The sequence below is a fragment of the Schistocerca nitens genome, chromosome 11, assembly GCF_023898315.1.
Source record: "Schistocerca nitens isolate TAMUIC-IGC-003100 chromosome 11, iqSchNite1.1, whole genome shotgun sequence".
Classification (NCBI taxonomy): Eukaryota; Metazoa; Arthropoda; class Insecta; order Orthoptera; family Acrididae; genus Schistocerca; species Schistocerca nitens.
Genome location: NC_064624.1, coordinates 202,783,812 through 202,795,818, shown reverse-complemented (window position 1 = coordinate 202,795,818; position 12,007 = coordinate 202,783,812). Strand labels below are relative to the sequence as shown.

The following is a 12,007-nucleotide window of genomic DNA, read 5'->3' as shown; positions in this document are numbered from 1 at the left end:
TAAGTAGCACAGTTCACATCAGGTGACTGTTTACAAACAGTTTTCCACTTCAGAAGCAACTATTGCGGTTGTTTTGGAAACCTGTAGAAATGCTTGTTGATAACTTCCTCCGTTGAAACCACGTAATATCCAGATGAATAACAAGGGAATTTGCAAGAGTATTTCAATGTCAGTTTGTTGTGTTGGAATATTCTGAAAAAAAACATAAAATTCTTCCTTAAATAAAACTACTACTGACTTATAAATGTTATTTAAATAAACAAACGGAGACCACACAGCTTAATTCACGATAGATGAGAATACCTTTCATTTAGCGGCTATGACGTTATTTACTGAAAATTAAATGTCTTACCTTAGGATTGTGGACATTTTTTCAGCAGGAAATCTCCTCTCTTTCACGGTGAACATTATGAAACTTAAAATAAGAAACTGTTTACCATGAAGATCAGTAGTATGTAAACATAAAACAAAGACGACTGTAGACTTCAGTACAGACTACAGAGCAAGACGACAGATCAACAACCGCCATTGGACAGCTCTCATTGGTCATTTCCTGCTTCCTTTGACCCCCTAGCGCTTCCAGTGGTCTGTAAAGGAAGTACGAGCACGTGCTTGCCTCTTCTCCCACATAGCTGTCACCTGTCACCTCCCTCTTAAATAACCTTGCCTTTCACCGAGGGGGAGACCACGTGCGAAGTTACTGTACCAACTTAATATATGCGGGCCGTCTACAAAACTTGTTTTCTTATATTAATGTGCAATAATATTTGCTCAATATGACCCAACCACATACATACTATTTACTCAGTAATTACTGTTATCTAGTAATTGTAGAGGAAAGAACTCGCGGACGTGCTGACTTCTCGAATACCAAAACACCTGTAGAGTGTAGACGTTGACATACTATTCGCCAGCCTGATTGGTACATCACCGAAATATTACGTTTACAGTACCTTACACGAGTCGGTGGAGAGTAGCACAAAGCACAGTAGGTACGTAGTTTATTGTTATTTCAGCAGTAGTAAAAAAACAAAACAAAAAATCTGAATTTGTTCAGGTGCATGAAAGTCACGGGAGAAGAAATTAGGTTCGTGGGTGTTGATTAAATGGGCGTCTTACGTAAGTTAAGAACAGGTGGCTGCATAACCAGGTTTGGCATAGGGTGTTTCACCAAATACGAATGCCGTGGTGTATGTGTGTGTGTGTTTTTTTAAAAAAAAGTCAGCTGATGAATGTGTGCTATCAAGGAGGCAGTGATAAAGCACTTTGAAATTGTTTAGTAAACTTTAAACGAACCATCCAACACATCAGTACGTCATTCGCATATGCCGACACGCAAAAGGAAACAAAAGACATTTTTTTGGTCTACTGTACTTGCTTGTGTACGAGTGCCTTTTTGCTGTACAGCTGAAATAAATTGCAAAAATAAATAAAGTGTGTGCGTAAACAACGTAAATGTCATCGAGAAGTAGCGAAACAACTATTTTTGTAAACACAGTGGTTGTCGAATTTGTTACTCATTGTACGTTGCAAATTTGTATCCATTGACACAGTGCGTTATAATTACAGCCAGCAGTAATTTTATGCTCATATTGTTAAATATATTACAAGAAATGGATAATACAATAATGCAGCAACTTTGTAGGCTAATTTGTACATTTCTTTTAAAAAAGGCAAATGCCTGGCTCCTATCAGTAGAGTATTCGTCACATTTGCGCCGTTTGGTAATGAACATTTTAATTTTATATGCATCTGAAGTTTTCCTCCAAATGGCTGCAATGTACAGATACAAGTACATACAACCTCCAGCCCCAAGCTTTACTCCAGTCTGCAATAGAAGATGAAGCTTTGACAGTGCCAGCCACTCGTACTGGTGAAATGTCAGAAAAGTCATCAAACAAATATTGGCTGAAGAACCCATGACAGAAGTGAGCAAGTAATATGTCAAGATTAAAAAAATCAGAAGCAGCGTGGTTAGGTTCTAAACAATGAACTGCCACTAATAAAGCCGTATGTTTGACCACGATTTATGTCCTTTCAGTGAAAGGCATGGAAGTATGTGTCTGCAGCAAACTCTACCTGTGACCTGTAGCTGTCTTTTTAGACAAGAGAACCCACCAGCATGCAGTGGAATCCTGTCTGTACCAAATATTTTGGCTAGATGTTTTTTATTTCGCTAACAAGAGAGCAGACCTCTGATTTCCCAACAATTATATAAATGTTATCTAATAAGACAAATGTTATGGCGGAGTGACAGGATCATCCATTTCTTTCTAAATGAGCAGCCAGTCACATAAATCTGTAATCCTATTTTCCCTCTTCTTAGTCTTAACTTCTCTTATTAAGGATTCTGCTGATTATTTACTGTTTGAACATGCAGTCAAAGATATGTGATACCAATGTTTTAAATAATAGTATTAATGTGATATTATGAGCAGCCAGACATGCATTCTTGTTACAGTTGGCTTGCTCTTTCATAAATGAGTAGTGAAGAAGACTTATTTAACCAGCCTTCACTGATATCAGGTTTCTCAAAAATCCTAGAAATGCTTATGTATACCAGATTAGTTAACTATTTGGACAAACATAACATTCTCATACCCTCACAACATGTTTTCAGAAAGGGTAAATCTACAGAATCAGCAATTGCCAGTCTAACAGACTACACTTTACAGTCCTTAGATGAGAAAAAGGTTGTCTCTGCAATGTTTCTGGATCTTTCAAAGGCATTTGACATCATTGACATGAAATGCTGATACAAAAATTAAGCAACTATGGCATTCGAGGGCAACCAGGTGAATGAATAAAATCATACTTGTGCAACCGCAAGCAGTATGTATCATTAGGAAACTCATACCAGTCAGAAACCAAACCCATCAAATATGGAGTGCCACAGGGTTTGGTAATGGGGCCATTGTTCTTTTAATGTACTGCAATATGTTAAAGATTTGTTCTTTTAATGTGTTTGTTAATTATGTAGGTGTTGAGGAGGAAGAAAAGAAAATATTGTATGCTGATGACATGACAATACTAAATAGTGACCAAAATATGGATCAGCTTGAGAGAAGAGCATACATATCTGCAAATGTCACAGCTTAATGGCTGTTGGAAAATGAACTGGTTATAAATCTAAAAAAAGACTATGTATGCAGTGTTTAAAAACAAGGAAAAGGCTGTAGACATGGATTTAGAGGTTGATGGAACAAGGCTGGAAGAAGTAAAATCTGTTAGATTCTTAGGTATTCTTGTGGATAATGAACTGAAATGGAAAAAAAAAGAAATTAATAATGTCTGTAAGGAACTGAGCTCTGTCATATTCTTAATAATGCAGCTATCACAGTATTAAGACAAGAACCTTCTGTGTACAGTGTATCATGGACTTTTCGAATCATACTTACAGTATGGAGTGACTGTGTGGGGATACTCAAACAAACAAGAGACAAAACAAGTGTCCACATTACAAAAAAAGCAATTAGGACCATTTTAAGAAGAAAAGCCTCTGAAACGTGCAGAAACTGTTTCAAGAATTTAGGTATCTTAACTTTTTCATTGTGTATATATACAAAACAATAATGTACATCACAAAAGGTAGTGAGGACTGGATTACAAATGCTAGTGTACACACCCACAATACAAGAAGGAAGAATGAAGTACGGAGCATACCCCACCGACTGGCAGTGCTAGAAAAAGGACCCCAGTACTCTGGTATCAGACTATTAAGAAGTCTGCCCAAAAATCTGCAAGATATTGTACTTCACAATGGCTTACCAAAGAAACTTAAAGGCTATCTCATTGAAAAAGAGTTTTAGTGTTGCAGGATGCTTATGCCATTCAATTTGTATATATTGTTATTCATTATCAGTGATGTAAAAATGTAAGCTAAAGGTGTAGAAAAATAAGTGATAATGAATGTTAATACTTTGACATGTCCTATATTACATGTACATTTGATGAACACAATGTAATCTTACAGGATCAAAGAAAATTCAGTTCAATACAAGTACACACAGCTCTACTTTCCTTTTTCATCATATAAAACTGTATTGAATTGCTCCTCAGCATTTTAATAACACTCCGTTATCGATGTTAGCTTTCAGGAATAAAAGGGAAGCTGTGAAGGTTTAGCACCTTCTGACAGCAGTAGAACATGCAGTGTTGGCATTTGTAGGGACTCGGAGTGTCGCCTTCCACTGCAGGTCTGGCTTGGAGAGATGGCTCTCTTCCCACTCCCAAACAATCAAACTGTTAGGCACTCTCTAAAAAGCTGCTGATGTGTAAGGTAGCAATCAGATAATGAAATACTGCTGTCTGTATAGTGCTTCTTTATTAGAGAGCAAAATGATATGATGAAGAGTAATGGAGTTGCAATGAGCACAGACTCAAAATTTCATTGCAAACTTGGACAGTATAATTATCTTTTATTGTCCCATTCTCATCACCACAGAAGACATGAGTGTAAATTTTAATTCTGGTATTACTGCATTAAAATGAGAATTGAAAAACATTAAATGATTCAAGATTTGTTCAAAATAGTATTGTAGCCATTATTTCGGTTTTCCCAGTCTTTTTAGCTGTCAATAAGCTAAGCACACTTCATACACTCGCAAAATAGAATTGACTGTAGAGGCATTTTTACGAATATTCTTCTGTCAGTTTCCCAGTGACTACAAAGTTATGCAGACAGTGTCTTTGAACCGCTGAAATAATTCATCTGTTTAAATGTACAACGTATGTGTTACCTTGTTCTTAATGGAAACCTATTAAAGAGTAGTTTTGGTGGTCCTTCAGTATTTTAGTGGAAGAATTTAGACACAAGCAATTTGTGAGAATTTTAAATGTTAGTTGAGGACAAAACACACACACTTGTAGAGGTTCAACTCCTGTAAGATGCCATTCCTGTCAAAGGTAGCTAGATTTAAGACAGAAATGCCTCAGTATTAATGGCAGATTAATGATAGTTTTATGCAACATACTTCATGTTTCATATTTCAAAACTAATTTAAGGTGATGGATGAAATGCATTTCTCAACATTCAGTGTTTTTATTAAATCCAGCTACTTGATCTCATTTAAATGTATCATATTGACTGAGGAAAATGACCCATTATGTCTTGTGATCTTGCTGAAATTTCAGAATTATTTATGTCTTTCTGTAATGGAAGGTGGACTGAAATGAATGTTTGTGACAGATTGAAATAGAAAATCTGGTTGAATTACTAATCACACTCTTTGTATTCCACACACGTTTCTTACGTATTAATCAATTTTGTGTTGTTCTCCAGAAGTATATAGATGCATGCTACACAGTAGGCCGTTAAAAGCATGCATTGTAGAATAGTGCTGCAAAGTGATGTAGAAAAATCAAAATGCAGAATAAGGAAAAGGGACAGTGAGGAAAAGAGGTAGCAGAAAAGTGAAGGCACAAATACCAATGATATTCAGGATGGGTGCAAGAGCTAATACTAATAGGAAATTACGTCATATTTGAAAACTGAAAAAAGGTAATGAATAACAGTTAAAATGGAAAGAGATGCTCAGTGTAGGACTAAAAGAAATGAAATGGAGAAACAGTTGTATGATATAAGGGAGTAGTAAATAAGAATAGATTGAAAATTGTAAAGATAAAAATGTAACCTGATAACAAATAATTCATAAAACTGCATACTCACTTCAGGGATCACTATAAGTCACTAAGCTCATTATATATCATAAACATAACACAACAGTCTTACCGACCGCATGAAAATTCTTACTATAGTGCCGTAAAACTTTGGTCACATTGGACTTTGATTTACAAGTAGCAGGTCTCAGGTCCCTGTCTGACTATACAGATTTAAGTTTTCCATGTGCCTTAGGTCACTTAGGCAAACAGTGAAGGGTCCCTTTGAGAAAGACATAGCAAATTTCTTTTCCTATACTTGTTGTATCTGAGCTTGTGCTTAATGTCTAATGACCTTATGGGCAATGGACCATTCACAAGATCACAGCCAGTTTCCATCACCGTATGAGGTGTGCTCAAAAAGTATCGAACCTTTGTTTGATGGAAGTACATTTATTGATGAGGAGGCGCAGAGTGGGTTTGTCCATTATTAGGATAGAATGTCCATGGTGAGCCCTACGAACTTTATATTTTGAACTAAATTTATATCTTTTTCTTTTAGTTGTCATGATATCTCTATTCTTCTTTTGTTGTTGTCCCTAAATAGAATAGTTTTAGTTTTCTCTTTATTGAGAATTAGCTTGTTGGTTCCAAACCACTGAGTCATACATACAAGTATCATCTTGCTTCTTTTTGTGGTGTTGTGTGAAATTATGGTTATGCTAGTGGTCTCATCCTCAAAAAGAATCATCTTATTTTCAGTATTAAGACAAATCATTTATATAGATCAAAAACAAAATCAGTCCTAATATATTACCTTATGATACATTATGACTTGGTGATGCTGAGTAACTGTTTAAGGACACCAAACAGCAAATGTCTTCAGTCTCCTATTTGTCCCCCAGGACAGAAACAGTATACCAAACTTGTCTATGTATAGATAAATTCTGTGTGTGTGATGTCACCATTTGGCTCAGTTTATTTTATTCTAATTAGGATGTAATAATTGCTTTACCGACCACGTGTGGCAATCAGATCCATAAATTATGGGAGACAGTTGTGTGCCGTAGATGCTCAGCTATATGATGGGTGATCACTGACTTTCTTCTGTGAGAGTTTGCAATCTGCCACATGAATTAGTTTAAATGGTAGGAAACGGACGTTAACAGCAAATGATCATAGAGAAAAACTAGTAATTTTAATGTTAACAGCCTTTGAGGTGACAATCGCACAGGATACTGGTTCAACATGGAGCATTTAAATATGCAGGTATGTCTGGTAGTAACATGCCTGTATTCACACACATGTAATTGCTTTAAAAAGCACAGCAATTTTCATCGAAATTAACACAATAAACTTTTAATGAGTAACCTGGTAAGCAACGAAGATACTTATCACTTTGGTGGTAAAATATTTAATATTATAAAAGTATTTCAGACAAGGTATGAAAAGTTTGTCACTTAGCAATATTTAATCAGAAATTATATAATGGGTCTCAATTACTTTAATTAACAAAGGCTCAGATTTCTTCACGTGCCACTGGTTTCTATAGGCAAAGTACACAAACCACCTCCATTTTCTGAAGAAAATAAGTAAATAAGTTGAAGTTTTACTTTATCTTGCGTTGCCTTTTTGTTAACAGTAATAGCGACACATGGCATCTGTTACAAAATTTGGCCGGTTTATAATTTATGTATGAAATGTCAGTGTAAGTCGGTGAATGACTTCGTATTCAGATAAATATAAACACTTATCACTGTAAAAAAATCTTTCTTTAAAAGATTGAAACTGTAAGGATATTGCATCATAAGTACATAAATAAATACTTGTTTTGTAAAACTTGCATTTCCAGTTATGTCATGGCTTTGACACATTTTGCTAGTATGACTTCCCTACACAGAGTTCACTTTATATTGTAGCACAGTCAAATTAAGACTGCTAGATGTTGTAGCACAGACCAGGCAAAGTTGGTGTTTCACGTGATGACTAGCTATGCCCAATCCTCTGTAATAAATGCTACTGAAATGTGAAGTGACAGCTTACAGTTTGTGGCTCTGAATGCTGCAGGATGTTCAGTCGTACGCATAGCGAGCTGTATGTCTCTCGTAACTTGCGGAGTCCCACGATCCACAGTGCAACTGCCTTTTGTACCCCACAGTAAATCAGCGTAAACCTCTTCTTCTGTAACACATAATAAAGCTGCATTTTTAAAAAATAAAATAGTAGTATTGTTCAGCAGTCGTCTGAGGCTAATTTTACCAGTGCTCAATTTCCACCACGCAGACACCGTACATATACTCTGTGCTCACACTACTACTGACTACTTAAACAATCCTTGTTCGAGAGCTATCTCTTCTCAAAAAGGGTGGGATACCACCACTTGTATTAATATGTGGGAATTCCCTTAACATTTATTACTTATTTCTAAAGCCATGACTGTTTATAATACACAATACGTAATTTTGCAGTTGTTTTAAGCCTCCAAGTTTTTAACAAAATAAGCAGCATATAATATTTTAATTATTTCTTAACGTAAGTAAATGTGTAACTTAGATTGTTTGTCATTTTTGCCACGAGGTGGCAACACGTAATTGTGATTCGTAACACACCTGTTTTTACAACCAGATTGCATTGTTGCAACTTCCACATGGTGTGTGATCATCTACATTAGGCATGTCTCATACATTATGACACTGTGCCATACCCAAAATGCATTAGGCACGTCTCATACGGTGTCTCATTTCCAGCAGACCAGTGCTTAAGTGGTGCAAACTGTTACTTTTCAAAGTTATGGTGTATAAAGGTGAACAATTTACCTGATCAGAGTTTAGTAATTATGTTAATAAAGATATTGTTTAGTGTCGTAGTGATACCTGTATCATTCGTTACACGTACAAGTGTGAAAAAGTGTTCTTAATGTTTGTGTAGGTAGCATGTATTTGAGGCAGAATATGGGAACTGGCTCAGTATCACCTAACGGGTTGAGTGAAACTGTCTAAAAACCACAACCGGGCTGACTGACACACTGGCCACGTGTCATTGATCCGCCAGGTGGATTCGATCTGGGGTCAGCATACTTCGCTGTCCCTGTTCTGGAAGCACTTGCAGCTACCAGGGTTGGTACACTGTGACTTATTTGTTGAAATTCTGATAAATATTTCTTTTGTTTCAGTTGTTTCTATCACTTGTTTTCTGTGTTGCACATGTGATTTAATGATACTATGAGCTGTTCCTCTAATCCTGTAGTGAGCAAATTTCCTTATAAAACTCTTTATATAACTATATATAAAAACAAAGATGATGTGACTTACCGAACGAAGGCGCTGGCAGGTCGATAGACACACAAACAAACACAAACATACACACAAAATTCTAGCTTTCGCAACCAACGGTTGCCTCATCAGGAAAGAGGGAAGGAGAGGGAAAGATGAAAGGATGTGGGTTTTAAGGGAGAGGGTAAGGAGTCATTCCAATCCCGGGAGCGGAAAGACTTACCTTAAGGGGAAAAAAGGACAGGTATACACTCGCACACACACACATATCCATCCACACATACAGACACAAGCAGACATATTTAAAATAAAATATATATTTATATAACTACTAAAAAGAATCCTTATAAAACTGCTTATATAACTGCTAAAAAGAACTGTTTCCTAGTTGTAATGATAGATGAAATGTAAATAAAATGCAACGAGCTAAAATTTCCAGTAGTACACAAATTTACTACGACTGTATACTTGTAACTTCCTAGCAGATTAAAACTGTGTGCCAGTCCGAGACTCGAACTCGGGACCTTTGCCTTTCGCGGGCAAGTGCTCTACCGTCTGAGCTACCCAAGCACGACTCACGCCCCAGCCTCACAGCTTTACTTCTTCCAGTACCTCGTCTCCTACCTTCCGAACTTTGCAGAAGCTCTTCTGCGAACCTTGCAGAACTAGCACTCCTCGAAGAAAGGCAAAGGTCCCGAGTTCGAGTCTCGGTCCGGCACACAGTTTTAATCTGCCAGGAAATTTCATATCAGTGCACACTCTGCTGCAGAGTGAAAATCTCATTCTGGAAACATACCCCAGGCTGTGGCTAAGCCATGTCTCCGCAATATCCTTTCTTCCGGGAGTGCTAGTTTTGCAAGCTTCGCAGAAGAGCTTCTGTGAAGTTTGGAAGGTAGGAGACGATATACTGGCAGAAGTAAAGCTGTGAGGATGGGGCGTGAGTCGTGCTTGGGTAGCTCAGATGGTAGAGCGCTTGCCCACGAAAGGCAAAGGTCCAGAGTTCGAGTCTCAGTGTGGCACACTGTTTTAATCTGCCAGGAAGTTTCGTATCAGAGCACACTCTGCTGCAGAGTGAAAAATCTCATACTGTTTATTTGTGCTTGACATCAGTTAATAAATTTAGAAACTTTGTGTAAAGCTCTGCAAGCAAAGAAGGAATTACTGTGAAACTGACCATGAGATTAATAATCATGAGCAGTTAATTAATGAAACTGTACACACAATGAAAAAACATACCCATCACAAATTTATTTCTGAAGCTCAGGAGATGGAAAGAATATTAGGGTCAGTTCTGCAGATACATTTTGTATCAACTTTGCTGCTACTTTGATAAGGTTCACAAAACCAACACACAAAGCCTTTTTGTAGAAGGTAGCAATGGGCACTAAATCTGGAGGATAGTGTAAGTTCTAGAGGCCCGGAATACAGTTAAAATGTTTGAAGTCTTGCCACACACTCACAAGAAAGCGAAAGTCTCCAGTAATCTCACATAAATGTCAGAACATTGATAGTGAGAGCATTCTGGCAGAAAAAAAGGCATAAGAACCTAAGAAACAACGTGTCCATAGTCATCCATAAATTACAGTTTCTCAGGGTGTTCAGCATCCTGGAAAACAGGAAAACTTGGGGGATTTTCTTTTTGTTCTGGAAAACTCTGGGAGTTTTTGCTTTTGGCGTACAAACCGTAGAAAAGACGTAGTGTCTGATCGGTTCTGGGCAGAGGAATTTGTTTGGCTCAGTGCAGCACTGTTCTCACTGTTCGTCCTTGCTCGGTGCTTTGTGGCTGCCCTCCACCCCCTCACTCGGTCCAATGCAGCAGCCAGCCCGGCCTGGCCGAGTCCAGATAAGATGTACGGAGATTTGTTGTCGTCGACACGGAACGGCTCGCGTGCCCGTCACTACGGCCTGCTGAGCTACTCCAGTTTGTTGTCGAGCCGTGGTTTTGTGCATTTGCGATGCCGTGTGACTGACGAGGATCTGTGATGAGTATTTGGTGTGGCTTACATATGCATACATTCAGATGTAAGTATTGGCTTGTTTGCTAAGATGATGTAATCACACAGATGTGTGCTTTTTGGGGGAATTTGTGGCCTACTCGAATCCATTTATTGTGAACCAATGATACTAGGGCGTGCTAGGTTTGCATACGGTTTATTGTTTTGGATACATACTGAAAAGTTACTGCTGTACATGCCTACAGCTATTGATACTATTGCACTGTGTATGAATAAGAGTGATTATGGCTCCTTTGTGGTAGGCACTAACAGTCAGTCATTGGGCTTTGGCTAGGGTGACAACCTCTGTAGCAGTAAGATGAGGGACAAGAGTGTCAAAAAAAAGGGACATTTCAGGATTTTGAGGGACACGGTGCAGCATGAAATTAAATCCATAGTTATTTTCTCTTCCTTCTCTTATTCATAGAAAAATGATTCCCACAAGTACAATTTAATGTTACCTAACATAAAAGTCAGTCTTTTTAAATTACTGTAGGATTATAAATTATAAACATATTTGATGTGATTTATTTTTGGGAACACACACATTGTGTTATTTCTTGCAAATTGAATTCATACACAAAAGACATATTATTTCTGTTTAAAAGAATATTTCTTGTTGCTTCTTGCACATGCCAAAATTTCTATACCTTTTAGGACCATATTTAGAAAGTCTTTACACTTTATATTTTAGTTTATTTTCACTAGAAGTTGTGCTTTGAGTGTGTCCACGTGAAGCCTATTGTTACTATCTATCCACAACCGTAGTTCCTGGCTGAAAATGCTTTCGACAAATCCGTACGTTGGTGGAATTGAGAATAAAAACTACAACTCGGCAAGACTGCCATTATTTTGTTTTTCTACTGGAATTGCCATCCATTTACTTACACATGATTCTTTACTTTTATTATTTACAGTAATACTAATTGTGCCCTTTAATAGTAAAAAATCTTCATAAAATTCATCAACATCTATTCTGTTTTCCCAATTTAATCCCTGAAGCATCTTCAGAACAGAGTTGAAATTGATCTCCTTCTCCAGAGACACGTTACTTACTTTACAGAATGCATTATTTACTGAAAAATCAAATCTAGATATCAGATACTCCAATGCTGTTTTGTACCACTGTATAAACCCTAATTG

General features: G+C 37.2%; 1 protein-coding gene across 2 annotated transcripts in view; it reads left to right on the top strand.

Moving 5' to 3' along the window:
• The first annotated feature begins 845 nt into the window (after positions 1-845).
• The window catches only part of LOC126212994 (probable ATP-dependent RNA helicase DDX60), a 115,116-nt gene continuing 103,954 nt past the window's right edge, over positions 846-12,007 (top strand). Inside the window, exons 1-2 of one of the 2 annotated variants that reach the window (XM_049940535.1) lie at positions 846-992; positions 8,527-8,714. The gene's annotated coding sequence lies outside the window, so the exon portion shown is untranslated. The remainder of the gene's footprint in view (positions 993-8,526; positions 8,715-12,007) is intronic. The other variant, XM_049940536.1, reaches the window with a different exon arrangement.